Genomic DNA, 20,440 nt, shown 5'->3' on the forward strand with positions numbered 1-20,440 from the left:
AGAGCTGGGTCATGGGTCATTTCAGGGTCCACAGGCAGGACTAAGGTCTGTGGGCTTATTGCCTGAGGCAAAGTCATGTGTGACGTTTCCTGGGTACTGTGATATATGGTTATGGTGGCAGGACCAAAACCATATGGGGCTGTAGCTGAGCCCACTGGGGCATGGAGATGTTTTGGGTTCTGTAGTTGGGTCGATAGTTGGCAAGTCAGCCTCCTGGGCATTGGCTTGCTTTCTCAACATGATCCTCCTTGATCTTGAACCCCATTGGTGTTTTTTACAATTTCCAACCTCAGTCCCAAAGCTCCCACGAATGCACTTTTGTCTGTGAATGGCTGCCAAGTTACTGTTCCTGAGTGAGGATACAAGCAGGGGACTTCCTATTCTGCCATCTTGCTGGCATTACTGTTCTGTCTATTATTGAAAATTGGGTTTTGAGGTCTCTAACTTTAATAGCTGAATCATCGATTTTTCCTTGTAATTCTAGCAGTTTTTGCTTTGTGATTTTGTGCTTTGTTGTTCAGTATATATGTTAATAATTGTTATGTCTTATGGATTGATCGTTTTAAAATGCTCTTTGTTTTTAACAATAACTTTTGTTAAAGAATATTTTGTCCGAGCTGCTCCAGCTTTATTTTAGGTACAGTTTACATGATATATCTTTTTTTTTTATCCTTTTACTTTCAATCTATTTGTGCTTTGACTCTAAAGTATATCTCTTATACACAGAATACAGTTAATCATGGTTTTCCCCCCCAATTTGGAAATCTCTGCCTTTTGATTGGAATGTTTATTCATTTTACATTTAATATAATTACTTATAAGGTAAGATTTATGACAGCCAATTTGCTATTAATTTTCTATATGTCTTATGTGTTTCCCCCCCTGTATTTCTCCTTTATTCTTTTTTTTTTTGGTTAAATAGATATTTTTAACATCAATATAGCTTCATTTCCTTCCCTTATTTTGTGTTATTATTGTCTTATAATTTACACATATATAAATTACAAGACCATCAGCACAAATTTATAATTAAAATTATATTTTAATCAAATAGGAGAAGAAAAATGTTACAAACAAAACACATTTATTTTTTATTTTTATATTTACACATGTAGTTTCAGCTAAGGTAACTGATTAAAGTGCTCTTTATTTCTTCATGTAGATTTGGGTTACTCTCCTGTGTCTTTCTATTTCAGATGGAAGGAATCCCTTTAACATTTCTTGTAGAACAGATCTCATAGCAAGAAATTCTGTCTCTCTTTTTAAAATCTGGGATTGGCTTAATTTCTCCCCTTTTAAATGATGGATTTTGTGGCTATAGAATTCTTGGTTGAGAATTTTTTCTTCCATCACTTTGAGTATGTCATCACATTGCCTTCTGGTCCGCATGACTTATTAGAAGTTAGTTTTTAAGCTTACTGAGGATCACGTGTACATGTTGAGTCATTTTTCTCTGTGTTTATATTTCAACAGTATGACTATGATGCATCTGGGTCTGGATCTCTTTGAGTTTATCTTACTTGGAATTTGTTGATCTTCTTGGATGTGTAGATTAATGTTTTCAGCAAGTTTGGAAAGTTTTTAGCTATTATGTTTTCAAATATTTCTCTTTCTATCTTCTCCTTCTAGGGCTTCAATTTATAAGTACATTGGTACGTTTGATGATGTTTCCCAGTTTTCTGTAGCTCAGTTCACTTTATTATTTTTCCTTGTGTTCCTCATACTGGATAATCTCAACTAAGCTATCTTCAGATTCATTCACTATTTCTTCTGTTCACTCAGATCTGCTGTTGAAACCCTTCTTGTGTAATTTCAATTTTAGTTATTTTATTTTTTAAGTCCAGAATTTTCAAGTGGTCCTTTCTTATAATTTCTATCTCTTTATTGGTATTCTGTATTTGGTAAGATATAATTCTTATACTTCCCTTTAATTCTTTAGACATGCTTTACTTTAGTTCTTTGAATAGATTTTTAATAGATAATTTAATGTCTGTGTCCATTAAGTCCAACATTTGGCCTTCCTCAAGGATACTTTCTATTGACTTCTTTCCTGTGTATGTGCCATGTTTTCTTGTTTCTTTGCATGTCTTGTAATTTTTTTTGTCGTTAAAAACTGGACACTTTATATATAATGTGGCAACTCTGGAAACCAGATATCCTCAATTCCAAAAGTTTATTGTTGCAGTTGTTTGTTGTTATTGCTGTTTGTCTTAAAAATGATTTTCCTGGACTAATTCTGTAAAGTCTGTATTCCCAGCAATACGTGGACACTGAAGTTTCTGCTTGGTTATCTTAGTGGTCAGCTAATAATTAGACCAATATTACCTAAAATGCCTCTAATCAATATGTCTCTTGCCCTTTGCTAAGAGGCTGTATGTGTGTGTGTGTGTGTTGGGGCTTACATTTAGTGCTCAGGTAGTTTACACCTCTTCCTTAGCCTTCACCTTTTGATTGCACAGAGCCTCAAAGAAAGCCAGAGGCAATTGATTAGGTCCTTCTCAGGTGTGTCATGGCATGCAGCTCTGCACATGTATGTAGCTTTCTAGATCAAAAAAGAATATTCAGAGCTTTTCAAAACATAATTTGAATATCTCATTCCCAAGATTTCCTTTTTTAGTTTTTTGGCCAGACTCTTTGACCCAGTTCATATCAACACTTCAGGGACATGTCATACTCAGAAATTTCCATGGATTCCTTTTGACTAATGTTCTGGAATTGGGTTTACTCCACTGAGTGAGCTCTTAGTCCAAAAAAGTACAAGTCCTGTAAATGGGGCTTTTTCAGGGACCTTCCAGAGAGGTCAACTGGTAATAATTCTCTGAGGACAGGACTTTTTGGGGATCTCCAAACCTGTTCTTCCTCCCCTGATGTCTGTTAGCCTATTATTTTCAAGCTTGCCACAGTGCTAGGGAGAGAGGTATTGGAAGTTGGAACATTAAAATGCTATAAAACTTGCTGTTCTTAGAGAAAGTTAGCCAGTTTTCTTGAATAAATGTTCTTTGACATTCTATAAGCCTTTGGTTAATTTCCAAAATTCTGAAAAAATTAATTCTGACCATTTTTGGTCATGATTCTTGTTAATTTTATAGAGGAGCAGATTTTTTGAAGGTTTTTTTTATTCTGACTTTCCAGAAGTGCTTTTCCTACATTGATTGATTTTTAAATGTTAAACCATCCTTGCAGTCCTTGGATAAACCCTACTCCATCAGGCAATATTTCTATATATTGTTGGATTTCATTTACTACAGTTTTGATTAGACTTTTTGCACTTATGCTCATGAGGAATATTTTTTAAATTGCATGTTTTTTTTTTTGTTTAAATCAAGGTAAAGTTGTTCATATAGAATGAGTAGGAAAGTGTTCCCTTCTTTTAAATTTTATAGACAATTGTGTAGAATTATTTTTTATTTCATGTGAAGATATGGGCTTGGAGTTTTCTTTGTGGAAAATATTTTAATTACAAGTTATTATTTCACTGAAGGAGGGTTATTCAGATTATCTATTTCTTCATGATTGAATTTTGGTAGTTTGTATCCTTCAATAAATTTTTCCATTTCATTTTTTTAACTAAGCAGGACTCTATGGGGCCTTCCCAGGACAGGGCCCTCCCCCCATGTCCTCTGACTGCCTGTTGTTTGTAGAAAAGCTGTAGTCTCCCAAGGCCTCCCATGAGTCACAAAGGTCTGGCTCAAGAATTAATGATTGAAAGGATGTGAACATGTAGTGACAAAAGTAGTTGTTGGGCTAGGAGAACTGGTAACAATTTAAACAGTAAATCAGCCATATGGCAGTCTCAGAATCTTTAGTTCCTCTCTGAAGTACCTAAACAGTATCTGATGCACATTTACTGAGTTGTTTTACTGATGCTAAAACCTCCACAAGTGGAAGAAATTAACAACTTGATGATCATGAGCACGTAGCCCCCAGACTTACTAAAGTCTGAGGATTGATAATGTTAACCCTTGTGACAACACCCTGTTACCTCTTCATCAACCAATCAGAGGATTGTGCACAAGCTGATCACACACACTGTGACTCCTCTCCCTCACCTTGCTTTAAAAAATCTCTCCTTAAAACCCATCTGAGAATTGGGGTCTTTTGAGCATGAGCCACTTCTTTCTCCTTGCATGGCCCTTGCAATAAAATTTTCTCTGCTCCAAACTCTGATATTTTGATTTGTTTGTCCTCACTGTGCATTGGGTACATGAACTTGGGTTTGTCAAATTTATTGGCATACGTCTTTCATAAATTCCACTTTTTAACATTTTAATATCCATAGAATCTCTAATGATGCCCCTTTCTCACATTTCCAGATAATGGTATTTGCGTCTCCCCCCCCCCCTTAATCTGGCTATAATTTTTTCAATGTTATTCATCTTCTCAATTGACCAGTTTTCAATTTCATTTATTTTTCTTTATATATATATTTATTTTCTATTGTATTGATTTTGCTCTTATCTGTATGGTTGCCTTTCTTTCTCTTACTCTGGGTTTAGTTTGCTCTTTTTAAAATGTCTTAAGGTGGAAAATAAAGTCATTGGTTTGAGATCTTTCTTCTTTTCTAACATAGGCATTTTAGTGCTATAAATTTCCTCCTAAATACAGCTTTAGGTGCATCCCATACATTTTGACATGCTATGTTTTAATCTTTTCCATTTCAAAATGCTGTATAATTTTCTTTGACCAATGAATATGTTAGAAATGCTAATTTCAATTTCTAATTATTTGGAGGATTTTCAAGAGATATTCTTTATTGATTTCTAATTCCATCACATTGTGGAATTAAACTAACATGGCTTATATTAATTTAATTGTTTTAAATTTATTAAGACACAATTTATGGTCCTCCCAGCATATGAAGAATTCCAAAAGGCACATGGATGGAGCTGCTTATTTCTATTCTCTTATGTGCTGATACTAGTTGTAGCAATTCTATGCAAAAAAAAAAGTTGTCAGAAAAAGTAAATATTAATTGAGAAAATGCATAAATGGTAATCATAATAAAATACAATTTGGTCTCATTGCCATTATGTAACATCTAAATGTCCTATATTCCCTTATAATTTCCCAATATTACTGATAACACTAATTATAGTCACTTGACCACTTTTTAAGTTATTTATATGTTTCTATATTTAAATTTTTATTTCAATATTTGTTCACAGTTAACAACAAATAGTTTAAAATATATGAAACACCAGACCTCTCTTTAATGTGAAACTCTAAGCATGAAGTCTGCCTAATGAAGGTATTATGACAGTGCAATTTGATAAGAGAATGGAAAAGCATGTGCATAGAGGCACTGTAAAATTACTGAGGAGGTCACCTTATTGGCCCAATTTTTAAAATGTTCTCGTCCTATGAATAGACATCCAGCTGGAACCTCTGATTAATGTCTGGAAATAATCTTCTAGAATCCCCAGAGAAGTATGCTTACCATTGATCTTGGTAAGGTAGCTCTTGACAAATGAGCATTTCTATAACTGGGTTACATTCCTACAGAGCTATTATTTGTATTAACAAGACAGTAAATGCTTCAGCTTTAGTAAATGCTTCAGCTTTAGTTTATTGAAGCTAGCAATTTGGCAACTGCATAAACTTCTGCAGAACCACTTTTCTCTTTGGGGATGGCACAGTTTGGAATACGGTAATGTTGACACATGCAAAAATTAGAACAGAATAAATAATGTGGCAGAAATCAATTTTCAATATTTATCAGATTATTGGAGCAAAAAGCAATCAACACCACAACAACATCCCATATAAGCTTGCTGTTAGCAACTTTATCTTTTCTCACTCTCCTAAGCAATATTAGTTCACATTGGAACAATACTATTATTGCCAAGTGCTGATCTACTGTTTGTATCACTAGATCTAACTATATTTTTACTCGATCTGCACTTACAATTTTTTCATTAATTTTCTCTCTCCAGTAGTATTTTTTTTAAAAAACTTTTACTTTTTCTATTTAGGGGCAACACCCATATTTCTAATCTGCAAATATTTAGCCAAACTCTCTAGATGGAATCATATTAATGCTTTCCTGCCATATGTGCTTTTCCATTTTTCTTAGACCTGCTTAACCAAACCAAGAGCATCACTAACTTACACTCCAATCTCTATTCAATCATGCCCACTTTGCCACAGTCTCTCAATCTAATTACCATTTTTTTGTAATTAAGTAAATAATGAGTTTACCACATAACTAAAGCTGGCCTGGAGAAACGATCTTGGATTTATCTTCACACAAACAGTATACTTAGAAGATACTGACAAGATAACTTGTGAATATTGAGGGCAAGGAGACTTTAACCTATGTTTATTGGAAATTCTTGACTTGTGGACACACTCCAGAGTTAGGTAAGCCATGTTTGATATGTAAGATTGATTCGACAGGACCCTAACCTTATATATACAAAGCACACTGGCAACCAGATGTTCTTGTGTCTCTGTGTCAAGTTCACAAACACACTCATACATACATAAACACACATCTAGGCTCTCATCTGAATAAACCACACAATGTTTATAGGGTGGTTGGTGCAAAATAAGAGTGTATCAGTAGCTATTAGACCTTTCAATGAAATGATAATAATTTTCAAGATTTACCACTAGATTAAAATTTTTTGTATTCTGTGTCATTAATCTACTACTTTAACATGACACCATAACTTACAGCTTTATATTTATTTTCTTATTTGTTCATTCTCAAGCATGAATTGCCAGCACAAAGGACAAAGAAATGAAAAGAAAAATCCATAAACCAAATATAAATCTTCTCAAGTTATCTGGAAAGAAACACACGTAGCACCAGAATCTTAAAAATTCCTACTAGGAAGCTATCCTGAGTAATTTCTTCATGTTAACACTCTTTTAAATACAGTGTAATCAATTTTGCCCTCTCATTGTCATCATAAATTAATTATCAGAATTTAAATTATTATTATAAATAAAACCTTGTATGATTTATCTAAACAATAGCTTTTTCAGAACATCTGAACCTTAGTATACAAATTTTGTTTTGAAATTAATAATAGTATTCAAGTGATTGGAATTGAAAGGCTATCATGGCATGGCTGTGAGTATTTAACGTTATTGCAATGTTTGATTTACGAAATGTCTGTGTTTAAAAGAGAACTTCTTGACTTATCCTAAAGACATCGTTAGTCCCCAAATAACACATTATTTGGTAGACAATATTCCTAGGAAATGTATTAGCTAATATTTAGTCTATTTTGATGAGATATTTTAAACTTTCTACTAAAATATATGTGTAGAAAAGAGCATGCATTATAATTGTACAACTTAGTTAATTTGCCATCCAAACACAGCAACTAATCAACACACAGGTTGTAATACAAATATTACAAGCATTCCAAAAACAACCCAGGTGCCTTATTTCCATGACAATCTCCTACATGACTTTCAATGACTAACTCATTTTCAGATCATAGGTTAGTAAATACACATCAGATATGGATGGGGCAATTTCAAAATGGAAATAACTGGCAAGTATAGAATACTGCATCCACAATGATATAATTACATGCTAATGTAATAATCAGTGAAAATGGAATATTCACTAAATTCTGCCACCCTCTGGGCCATTACAGAGATACAAAATTATTCCAAAGTAATAAAATCTATTCAAAGTATTTTTTATCATATGGAATCAAGTTAGAAATCAGTAATAAAAATCGATAGAGAAAGTCCAGCTGCTTGGAAATTAAGCAATGTCCTTCTAAATAATACATAATTCAAAAATAAATCAATATGGAAATTAGAAAATACATTTATATGAGTAATAAGAAGGATGAAGAATGCCAAACTTGTGCTCTTGTGACTTATAGGGAAGTTTAGAGTAAAAAGCAATATATGAGAATTGAAGAAGGCTGAAAATCAATAGATTATATATCACAAGAGCTAGATCAAGGAGACTGAATCAAACTTCAGAAGAGTAAAGAAAAATTAATGAGATTAAGGGCATAAAAACACCAAAATAGAAAGCAGACAGGCAATAAGAAATATTAACAAATATTAGTAATTTGAAATAGTTAGTATGATTGAAACCCTCCTGGCAAGATTAATCAAGAATTAGAGATAACACAAAATGCTAAATCTAAAAGACATACTGCTATATTTAAATTAAAATACTTAAAAAATAAAGACATACTAAATAAGAAGAGCATATTACTAACACACTTACAACAATGAATTTGATGTTTCAAATAAAATGTTCATCTGATTAGTAAGAATCTTGTGCAAATGATGTAGTCACAAAGGGAACAAAATTATACAGTCCATTTTTATAAACTTAAAAAATACATAAAAATAAAGTACATTTTTCAGAAGGAGCAGCATTTGGGGAGAAGAGGTTGGAGCTGGTCATAAGGAAGGGTTCTATTATGCCAGTCCTATTCTGCTTCTGTGTCTGAATCCTGTATTATTGTGGAGTAATAATATGGGCAATTTACTGAAAATATATTATGCATCAATATAGTGTTATACTCTTTGGATTGAGACAGTATCCCTGACTTCATGGCTCTGTGAATCTACTAATAGTAACAAATATGCAAATAAGGGTTTGCGAGAAGACATTTTTAAAAGTAAAAACGTCCCATTTTTTCCCGCTCTTCATATGCTTGCTCAAAAGTTTGTTAATGATCGAGGTTCTAGAGTTCATTTCAATATCTGGCTAAACCAATTTCCTTTTTTGATCTATGACTATTTTTTTTTAGTTATTACTCAACTTTTTAGAATTATCTTCTATGGTTCTATAGAAAAAATATAAATAAACAATAAATATAAACATAAGTACTTCTTGATGGAATCTGTGACCGAACTTTGTCAAGAAAAATGTTTACCTATCCTTAGTGCATTAATCTCAAAGTACCAGGTAACACATAATCTTCAACATAGCTTGCCAGGAAATATATGGACCACTCTTTTTGGTGATGCATATTCAAGTTTTAGAAATAATGATGCCATATATGATATTTCATATTTCTCCATTTGATATCTCTAACATAATACCTTTTCTTTTTAGCCCAACACAGTATTGAAAACTGAACTATTTTGGGTTTCAAAAGAATATGGCAACGTTTATTGTATAAAAACTTCATGGTCTTGAAGAGATCTAATAAAATTTCACATACAACTTTCCATGTTGCAAAAATGAGAAACAACTAATTTATGCTAATCCACAAAGATTAAAGTAGAAACAAAAATGTAATGCAATGTGACCACAAATGCCTATGAATAATTGAGTTTGTATCCTGAAATCCCAACAATAAAACAGATGAGGAAAATCTGATAATATTTTGGAAGATTTCGATTTTACTACAATAATTTTTTGATCCACTATAAAATTACCAAAAATTCTCTAAAATTCTACATTTTTCCATCAAAGCAGAAAAGAGTTAAAATGAAAGAAGAAATTATAAAGATTCAATAATGTAAGTGACCTTAGTGAGGGTCTCAAAGAGATAAAGGACACATCATCAAAATATTCTCAAATAAGCCTCTTAAAAGATAAACAGAGAGACCTCAGGACCTGGCACAGAACATATGAAATATGAATTTCAAAAAGCTACTCACCCTTATTCTCTGAATTGGAAGACCTGATTCCAGTCCTTCAATTTCAGCAAAACATGACAAAAAGAAAAGCAGAGTCTTAGAAAATATTCAGTAGTAAAAATAACAAAGAACTAAAATTTGGTTCCATTACCATTATTTACTGTACACATGCAGTGTTCCCCTCTTTTAGTTCAACATGACTGAGACTTTCAGTACCCATCACAGTTGCTTGTTCCCTTCTTAATTCAATCCTTTTCATTTTCTCATTCATGACTCAAGAACATATTTCCTATATACATGTATATATAGTCATATTTGTGACTCTGTTCAAAGTGAGCAAAATAAAGCAAAATGGATCACTGATCATAAAGGTGCATACTGCCTTACAAGATAGGACACTAATGCCCTTTTCTGTGAGAAAGAAAAAAGCATGCTAACAGTGGCATTATGTTGTTACTGAGGGGTCACCAAATAGAGCCAGGCTCTAAGAGTCTTATTTGTCCTATTAGAGGGGCATTCATATGGACCTCAGATTGACATCTGGAATGAGTCCCTCAGCATCCTCAGACAGTTGTGCTCATCATCGATCCAGACAAGCACCCTCCCAACAAATAAGCATTTCCACAGCCAGGCTTATTTCCTTCAGGCTTATCTACTGCACTATGAATAAAGAACAGTACATGGTAGAGTAGACATTCTATTTAGTACCTGAATAATGGAATTCTTATATATATAACATCGAAAAAAGTGACCTTGGATTGTTCTAATAAAATTAGATAAAATCTATTGGGAAAACACAGAAAAAACTTAATCAACTAAAAATTTGAAGAGTAATTAGTGTAGCAAAATTATATGTGGTATAATTACAGTACAAGTATAAGTAGAAACATCTATGTTCTGAATGTTCCAGATATAGATTAAAAATATCAATGTTTAGCACACTTGCATTTAACTACAAGATTATTACCATTCAATACAAAATAGTGAAAAAAGGAATTACGGCAATGACTCTCCAAAATTATTCAGGTTACTTTTTAAAAACGTTTCAAAAAGGGAAGAAACAATAATGAGAATTCCTTGAACCATGTAGAGACATTCACAAGAAAAGATATATCTATCATAAAAATATTCTTTCTTGAGTCTCTGAATGATCTCACATCGACTACTGACATCACTAGTCATAAAACACATAAGAATTTCGAATGTACCAAAGTAGCTGCTCACTTTTCTTCCCTGAAAATAACTTGTTCACTTGAAAGAACAGTAACTTGTTCTAGTTTTTGACCTGCAGCAAAACATCACAAGGAAAATAGATCAGATCATACAATGCATTAAATTAATTAAAAATAAAGCATAACATTGGTTCCATTTTAATTAATCATATAGGCTTTCCTTGCCACAAACATCACAGTTGCTTCATCCATTGTCACCCTTGCCATTTCATTTATCCACTTGTTTCCTCTCTGAATTTTTAACTTTTTGCAAATAGTCTATAATCCTCTGTACTGAACTTTGCAAATAAGTAACATAGCAGTTATCTCAAATGGAAAATTCTAAAGTTGTATTCCACCCAATAAAGACTTTATAAATACCTTATGATGTAAAAGTACCTCTGATTTAAAAATGCAAGACAAAAAAAAATGCAAGACACATGGTAAGGGTATCGTGCGATTATTGAGGAGGTTAAAAATTAAGCCAGTTCTGAGAATGTTGTCTTATTAGAAGGCCACTCAGCAGGATCTCGGTGCTTGATACTTATGCTCATCCTTATCCAGACAGGACAACTACCAACAAATAAGCATTCCTTACACACACTAATGCTCTTGACAATTTACCACTTTCATCCAACTTATAGTGGATAATGGCACAGGTAGACATTTGACTTGATTTTAGTAACACTGGTTATAAAGGCAACTCGGGAAGCTTCTCAGTATTCTTCTGTCTAGAGTGATACATGAAGTGATATTGCACTGGGACAATTTTCAATGCTGATATATTTATCCAGTACGATAGAAACAAAGAAACAGTAGTTAACTGTGAACTTGGGTAATATCACTTAAAAAATTATTAAAGTATGCAAAGTATACAATGTGATACTCCTTCTATCCAATAGATCTATACCCCCTAGCCACAGAATATATGTGTTCATATAGAAACCATAGGATAAAAAATCCCCACAAAACAACCAGGAAACAATTAACAAAGTGTCAATAAGTACATAACTATCAATAATTACTTTAATTGTAATAGACTGAATGTTCCACTCAAAAGACATAGAATGGCACTAAGTAGATACAAAAACAAGACCCATATATATGCTGCCTACAAGAGACTCATTTCAGATCTAAAGATACACACAGACTGAAAATGAGGAATGAAAAAAGGTGTTCAATGCAAATGGAAACAAAAGAAATTTGGAGTAGCAATACTTGTATCAGACAAAATAGACAATAAAACAAAGACTGTAACAAGAAACAAAGAAGGACATTATATAATGATTAAGTGATCAACCTAGTAATAAGATATAACAATTGAAAATATCTATGCACACGACATAGGACCATCTAAATACATAAAGCATATATTAACGAACATAAAAAAAGAAACTGACAGTAACATAATAATAGTACAGGACTTTAACACCACACTTACCTCAATGGACAGATCAACCATACAGAAAATCAATAAGGAAACACTAAGCTTAAATGAAACATTAGATCAGGTGGCCTTAATAGATATATGTAGAACATTCCATACAAAAGCAACAGAATAAACATTATTTTCAAATGCACATGGAACATTCTGCAGGATAGATCACATGCTAGGCCACAAAACAAGTCTCAATAAATTTAAGAAAATTGAAATCAGATCAAGCATTTTTTGCAACCACAGTGATATGACACTAGAAATCAATTATGGGAGAAAAAATAGCAAAAAATGCAAAAACATGGAGTCTAAACAATATGCTACTAAATAGTCAAAGTGGTAATAAAAATATACCTGGAGACAAATGAAAATGTAAACACAATTTTCCAAAATCTTTGCAGCAACAGCAGTTCTAAGAGGGAAGTGTATAGTAGGTTATACAAACCTACTTTAGAAAACCAACAAATAAATCTCAAACTGTATAACCTTACACCTAAAGGAACTAGAAAAAGAGCAAACACACCCAAAGGTTATTAGAAGAAATAATAACAATAAGAGCAGAAATTAAAAAAACATAGAGACTAAGAAGCAATAGAAAATTCAATGAGACCAAGAATCATCAACAAAGAAAGAGAGCAGACCCAAATAACTAAAATCAGTAATAAAAATGAAAAGTTACAATCAGCACCAGAGAAATACAAAAGATCATAGAGATTGCTATGAACAACTATGCACCAATAAAATGGAAAACCTAGAAGAAATGAATAAATTCCTAAAAACATACAATCTGCCAGGATTGAATCAGGAAAAAATAGAAAGTATAAACAGCCAATTACCGGTAATAAAATTGTCATTAATTTTAAAACTCTTAACAAACAAAAGTCAAGGACAAGATGGCTTCACAGGTGAATTCTACCAAACATTTAAAGAAAAGTTAATGCTCATCCTTCTCAAACTATTTCAAAAAATTGAAGAGGAAAGTACATTTTCAAACCCATTCTACAAGGCTAGCATCACCTTGATACCAAAATCAGACAAAGACAATATAAAAAAAGGAAAATTACAGGTCAATATAACCAATGAACATAGATGTAAAAATTCCCCAAAATATATTAGCAAACCGATTTCAACAATACACCAAAAGGATCACACTTGACCATAATCAAGTGGGATTTATCCCAGGGATGCAAGGATGGTTCAATATTAACAAATCAATCAATGTGATACTCCTCATTATCAAATTGAGGAATAAAAATCATATGACCTTCTTAATAGATACAGAGAAAGCTTTTGACAAAATTCAACATCTATTTAATATAAAATACCAACAAATTAGGTATAGAGGGAACATAACATAATATAGGCCATTTATGACAAACCCACAGCCAACATCTTATTCAATGGTGAAAAACTAAAATTATCTTCTCTAAGATCAGGAGCAAGACAGGGATGCCCATTCTTACCACTTTTATTTAGCATAGTATTGGAATTCCTAGCCACAGCAATCAGACAAAAAAAAAAAAAAAGGAAACTAAATTGGAAAGAAGTAAATCTGTCACTGTTTGCAGATGACAGGATACTATATATAAAAAATCCTAAAGATTCCACCAAACAACTACTAGAACTCTTCTATGACTTCAATAAAGTTGCAGGATACAAAATTAACACACAAAAATCTGTTACATTTCTATACACTGATAACAAACTATCAGAAAGAGAAATTATGAAAACAGTCATTTACAATTGCATCAAAAAGAATAACATACCCAGGCATAAATCTAACCACGGAGGTAAAAGATTTGTACTCAAAAAACTATAAGACATTGATGAAAAAAGTTGAAGATGACATAAATAAATGGACATATACTCCATGCTTATAGATTGGAAGAATTAATATTTTTAAAATGACCATAGTACCCAAGCCAAACTTAGATTCAATTCAATCTCTGTCAAAATACCAATGGCATTTTTTACAGAACAAGAAGAAATAATTCTAAAATTTTATTAAAAGCTTTAAAAAAAAGCCAAAACAATCTTGAGAAAAAGAACAAAGCTAGAAATATCATGGTACCTAATTTCAAAGTATAATACAAAGCTACAGTAATCAAAACAGTATGGTACTGGCACAAAAACAGACACATAGATCAATAGAACAAAATAGAGAGCCCAGAAATAAGCCCATGCTTATATGATCAATTAATCTGCAACAAAGGAAGAAAGAATATACAGTGGAGGAAAAGACAGCCTCTTCAATAAATGTTTTTTGGAAAACCAGACAGCTACACTCAAAAGAATAAAAATGGACCGCTTCCTCACATCATATACAAAAATAAACTCAAAATTAATTAAAGACTTAAATGTAAGAGCACAAACCATAAAACTCCTAGAAGAAAACCTAGACAGTACATTCTTTGACATCATTCTTAACAATGTTTTTTTGGATTTGTCTCAGGCAAGGTATAAAAAGGCAAAAAAAAGGGGGGGCGTGGGACTACATTAAACTAAAATCTTTTGCATAGTGAAGAAAACTGTCAACACAATGAAAAGGCAGCCTAATAAATGGTAGAAGATATTTTCAAATGATATATCTGATAAGAAGTTAATATCCAAAGTATGTAACAAACTCATACAACTGAACATCAAAAAAACAAACCACCCAATTAAAAACGAGCAGAGGACCTGAACAGCCATTTTTCCAAAGAAGATATACAGATGGACAACAGATACATGAAAAGATGCTCAACATTACTAAACATCAGGGAAATGCAATTAAAAAACAACATGAGATACCACCTCACACCTATCAGAATGACATTAAATAATCAAAAAGATAACAAATAACTGTTGGTGAGGATGTGGTGAAAAGTGAACTCTTGGGACTTCCCTGGTGGCACAGTGGTTAAGAATCTGCCTGCCAATGCAGGGGACATGGGTTTGAGACCTGGTCCGGGAAGATCCTACATGCAGTGGAGCAGCTAAGTCCGTGCACCACAACTACTGAGCCTGTATGCCACAATGACTGAAGCCTGTGCACCTAGAGCCTGTGCTCTGCAACAAGAGAAGACACTACAATGAGAAGCCTGTGCACCACAGTGAAGAGTAGCCCACGGTCACCTTAACTAGAGAAAGACTGCACCCAGCAACGAAAACCTAATGCAGCCAAAAAATAAAGAAAGACATTTATTTTAAAAAATCATTGAAAAAAATAAATTTGAACTCTCATGCACTGTTGGTGGGATTGCAAATTGAGGCAGCCACTATGGAAAACAGTATGGAGGTTCCTCAAGATATTTAAAATACAACTGTTATATAATCCAGCAATTTAACTTCTGAGTATTTACAGAAAGAAAACAAAAACTCTAATTCAAAAAAATATAGATGTACCCCAATATTTATTGCAGCATTATTTATATAGCCAAGATGTAGAAACAGTCTAAGTGTCCATTGATAGGTGAATGAATAAAAATGATATGGTATATATATGCAATGGAATATTGCTCATCCATAAAAAGAATGAAATCTTGACATTTATGAAAACATGGATGGACCTATAGGGCATTATGCTAAGTGAATTAAGTCAAATAGATAAAGACAAATACCATATGATCTCAATTATCTTTGGACTCAATTAACAATACAAACAAAAAACCAAAATAAAAACAGACTCACAAATACAGAGAAAAAAATGGGTGGCTTCCAGAGGGATGATGGGTGGGGGATGGGCAAAATAGGTGAAAGGAACTAAGAGGTATAAATTTTCAATTATAAACTAAATAAACCATGGGAATGTAGTATATAGCATAAGGAATATGGTCAATAACATTGTAATAACTTTATATGAGGACAAATGGTTACTAGATTTATTGTGATTATTTCATAATGTATGTAATAAATGTCAAATGACTGTTAGTACACCCGACACTAATATAATATTATACATCAATTGTATTTCAATAAAAAATAAAATATATTAAAAGCTACAGTGACACCATTTTATGTAAGGGACTTGAGCATCCCAGGATTCTATTATCCTCATGGGTCCTGGAACAAATCCCCTGTGGACACCAAGGGACAACTGTACTTACTGCTCTGAAGCTAGCATGGTTGCTGAATGCTTATTCAGAAAATATCTTCACAGGAGTGGAATGGTTATTCAAGGGCTGAGCTGCCCAGCTCAGTTTTTCAGATGACTCATGTGGTGAGAGCTGAACTGACCTGAGGGAGCCAGCAGCCTGGATGCAAGGCTGATGGTGGAGTAGAAGGACCTGATCTCACCTACTCTCATGAAAACACCAAAATCACAACAAACTGCTGAACAACCATTGACAAAAAAGACTGGAACCTAGAGAAAGGATATTCTACTTCTGAAGAGGAAGCCACAGCAAGATGGTAGGACAGGCACATTCACAATACAATCAAATCCCATAGCCACCAGGTGGGTGACCCACAGACTGGAAAATAATTATACTGAAGAGGTTCTCTAACAAGAGTGAGAGTTCTGAGCCCCACGTCAGGCTCCTTAGTCTGGGGTCTGACATCAGGCAGAGGAGCCCCCACGGCATTTGGCTTTGGAGGCCAGTGGGGCTTGATTGCAGGAACTCCACAGGATTTGGGGAAACAGAAACTACACTCTTGGAGGGTGCACATAAACTCTTGTGTGCACCAGGACCCAGGGGAAGAAGGAGTGACTTCAGAGGAGCCTGGGACAGACCTACCTGCTGGACTTGGAGGGTCTCCTGAGGAGGCATGAGGTGACTGTGGCTCACTAAGGTGACAAGGACACTGGTGGTGGAGGTACTGGGGAGGAATCATTGGCATGAGCTCTTCTAGAGGCCATTTAGATGCCAAGACATGGCCCCACCCAAGAGCCCTTAGGCTCCAGTCCTAGGATGCCTCAGGACAAACAACCAACAGGGCTGGAACACAACCCCACCCATTAGCAGATAGGCTACTTAGAGTCTTTCTGAGCCCACAACCACCACTAAACACACACCTTGTCATTGCCCTGTCCACCAGAGAGACAAAACCCAGCTTCACCCACCAGAGGGCGGGCACCAGTCCCTCCCACCAGGTAGCCTGAACAAGCCTCTCAGGCCAGCCTCATCCACAAGGGGCCAGACACCAGAAGCAAGAGGAACTACAATCCTGCAGCCTGTGGATTAGTTAGACAAAATAAGATGGCAGAGGAATATGTTCCAGATTAAGGAACAAGATAAAACTCCAGAGGAATAACTAAGTGAAATGGAGATAGGCAATGTACCTGAAAAAGAATTCAGACTAATGATAATAAAGATGATCCAAGATATCAGAAAAAGAATGGAGGCATGGACTGAGAAGATACAAGAAATGTTTAATGAAGAGCTAGAAGATATAAAGAAAAAATAGAGATGAACAATAAAATAATTGAAATCAAAAATACACCAGAAGGAATCAATAGCAGAATAAATGAGGCAGAAGAACAGATAAATGAGCTGGAAGACAGAAAGGTGGAAATCACTGCTGCAGAACAGAATAAAGAAAAAAGAGCAAAAAGAAATAAGGACAGTTTAAGAGGCCTCTGGGACAACATTAAATGCACCAACATTCACATTATATGGGTCCCAGAAGGAGAAGAGAGAGAGAAAGGGCCTGAAAAAATATTTGAAGAGATAATAGCTGAAAATTTCCCTAACAAGGGAAAGGAAACAATCACCCAAGTCCAGGAAGTGCAGAGAGTCCCAGGCAGGATAAACCCAAGGAGGAACATGCAGAGACACATATTAATCAAACTGAAAAAAAATAAACACAAAGAGAAGATATTAAAAGCAACAAGGGAAAAACAACAAATAACATACAAGGGAATTCCCATAAGGTTATTAACTGATTTTTTTAGCAGAAGCTCTGCAGGCCAGAAGGGAGTGGCATGATATATTTCAAGTGATAAAAGGGGAAAACCTACAACAAATAATACTCTATCATCAAGGCCCTCATTCAGATTCAACAGAGAAATCAAAAGATTTACAGACAAGCAAACTCCAAGAGAATTCAGCACCAGCAAACCAACTTTACAACAAATGCTAAAGGAAGTTCTTTAGGTGGAAAAGAAAAGACCACAACTAGAAACAAAAAAATTACAAATGGGAAAGCTCACTGGTAAAGGCAAAGAAAAAGTAAAGGTAGGAAATCATCCACATACAAATATGATATCAAAACCAGCAATTATCAGGAGTGTACAAATGCAAGATATTGAAAATGCATTGGAAATTAAAAGACCAGCAACTTAAAACAATCTTGTATATATATATAGACTTCTATATCAAAACCTCATGGTAATGACAAACCAAAAAACTACAATAGATGCACACACAAAAGAAAAAGGAATCTAAATACAACACTAAACATAGTCATCAAATCAGAAGAGAAAGGAACAAAAGAGGAAGAGAAGAAAAAAAACCTACAAAAACAAATCCAAAACAATAAACAAAATGGCATTATGAACAAACATATCAGTAATTGTCTTAAATGTAAATGGATTAAATGCTCCAACCAAAAGACACAAACTGGCTGAATGGACACAAGAACAAGACCTGTATATATGCTGTCTACAAGAAACCCACTTAAGATCTAGGGACACATACAGACTGAAAATGAGGGAATGGAAAAAGATATTCCATGCAAATGGAAATCAAAAGAAAGCTGCAGTAGCAATACTCATATCAGATAAAATAGACTTAAAATAAAGACTGTTACAAGAGACAAAGAAGGACACTATATAATGACCAAGGGATCAATCCAAGAAGAATATATAACATTTGTAAATATATATGCACCCAACATAGGAGCACCTCAATATATAAGGCAAATGCTAACAGACATAAAAAGAGAAATTGACAGTAACACAATAATAGTGGGGGACTTTAACATACCCCCTTACATCAATGGACAGACCATCCAGACAGAAAATCAATAAGGAAACATAGGCATTAAGTGACACATTATACACTTAATTGATATTTATAGAGCATTCCATCCAAGCAGAAAACACATTCTTTTCAAGTGCACATGGAACATTCTCCAGGATAGATCATATCTTGGGCCAAAATTTGAGCCTCAGTAAATTTAAGAAAATTGAAATCATTTCAAGCATCTTTTCCACTCAGGACGCTATGAGATTAGAGATCAAGTACAAGAAAAAAAACTGTAAAAAACAGAAATATGTGGAGGCTAAAAAAATGCTGCTAAACAACCAATGGATCACTGAAGAAATCAAAGAGGAAATCAAAAAATACCTAGAGGCAAACACCACGATCCAAAACCTATGGGACATGGCAAAAGCATTTCTAACAGAGAAGTTTATAGCAATACAATCTAACCTCAGGAAACAAGAAAAATCCCAAATGAATGACATAACCTTACACCTAAAGCAACTAGAGAAAAAATAACAAACAAAACTCAGAGTTAGTAGAAGGAAAGAAATCATAAAGATCAGTGCAGAAATAGTTGAAATAGAGCCAAGGAAACAATAGCAAAGATCAATGAAACTAAAATCTGGTTCTTTGAGAAGATAAACAAAATTGATAAACCTTTAGTCAGACTCATTAAGAAAAAGGGGGAGAGGATTCCAATCAATAAAATTAGGAAGGAGAAAGGAGAAGTTACAACTGACACCACAGAAATACAGAGTATCATAAGAGACTACTACAAGCAAATATACACCAATAAAATGGAGAACCTAGAAGAAATAGACAAATTCTTAGAAAGGTACAACCTTCCAAGACTGAATCAGGAAGAAATAGAAAATATAAACAGACCAATCACAAGTACTGAAATTGAAACTGTGATGAAAAAACTTCCAACAAACAAAAGTCCAGGACCAGATAGTTTCACAGGCGAATTCTATCAAACTTTTACAGAAGAGTTAACATCTATCCTTCTGAAACTCTTCCAAAAAATTGCAGAGGAAAGAACACTCCCAAGCTCATTCTACGAGGCCACCATCACGCTGATACAAAAGCCAGACAAAGATATCACAAAAAAAGAAAATTATAGGCCAAATCACTAAGGAACATAGATGCAAAAATCCTCAACAAAAATACTAGCCAACCAAATCCAACAATACATAATAAAGGATCATACACCATGATCAAGTGGGATGTTTCCCAGGGACTCAAGAATTTTTCAATATCCACAAATCCACAGCTTTCAAAAGAAAGCTGGAGTAGCAATACTCATATCAGAC

The 20,440-nt window shown here is 33.9% G+C and overlaps 2 non-coding genes across 2 annotated transcripts; both read right to left on the bottom strand.

The window, feature by feature from the left end:
- Positions 1 to 5,379: 5,379 nt before the first annotated feature.
- On the bottom strand, positions 5,380 to 5,446 carry LOC132361484 (small nucleolar RNA SNORD109A). The gene has a single exon (XR_009501770.1). It is a non-coding gene; the product is annotated as a small nucleolar RNA SNORD109A (small nucleolar RNA).
- A 4,653-nt stretch (positions 5,447 to 10,099) lies between these two features.
- On the bottom strand, positions 10,100 to 10,166 carry LOC132361483 (small nucleolar RNA SNORD109A). The gene has a single exon (XR_009501769.1). It is a non-coding gene; the product is annotated as a small nucleolar RNA SNORD109A (small nucleolar RNA).
- Between the last annotated feature and the right edge of the window lie 10,274 nt (positions 10,167 to 20,440).

This window comes from Balaenoptera ricei, chromosome 2 (genome assembly GCF_028023285.1).
Source record: "Balaenoptera ricei isolate mBalRic1 chromosome 2, mBalRic1.hap2, whole genome shotgun sequence".
Classification (NCBI taxonomy): domain Eukaryota; kingdom Metazoa; phylum Chordata; class Mammalia; order Artiodactyla; family Balaenopteridae; genus Balaenoptera; species Balaenoptera ricei.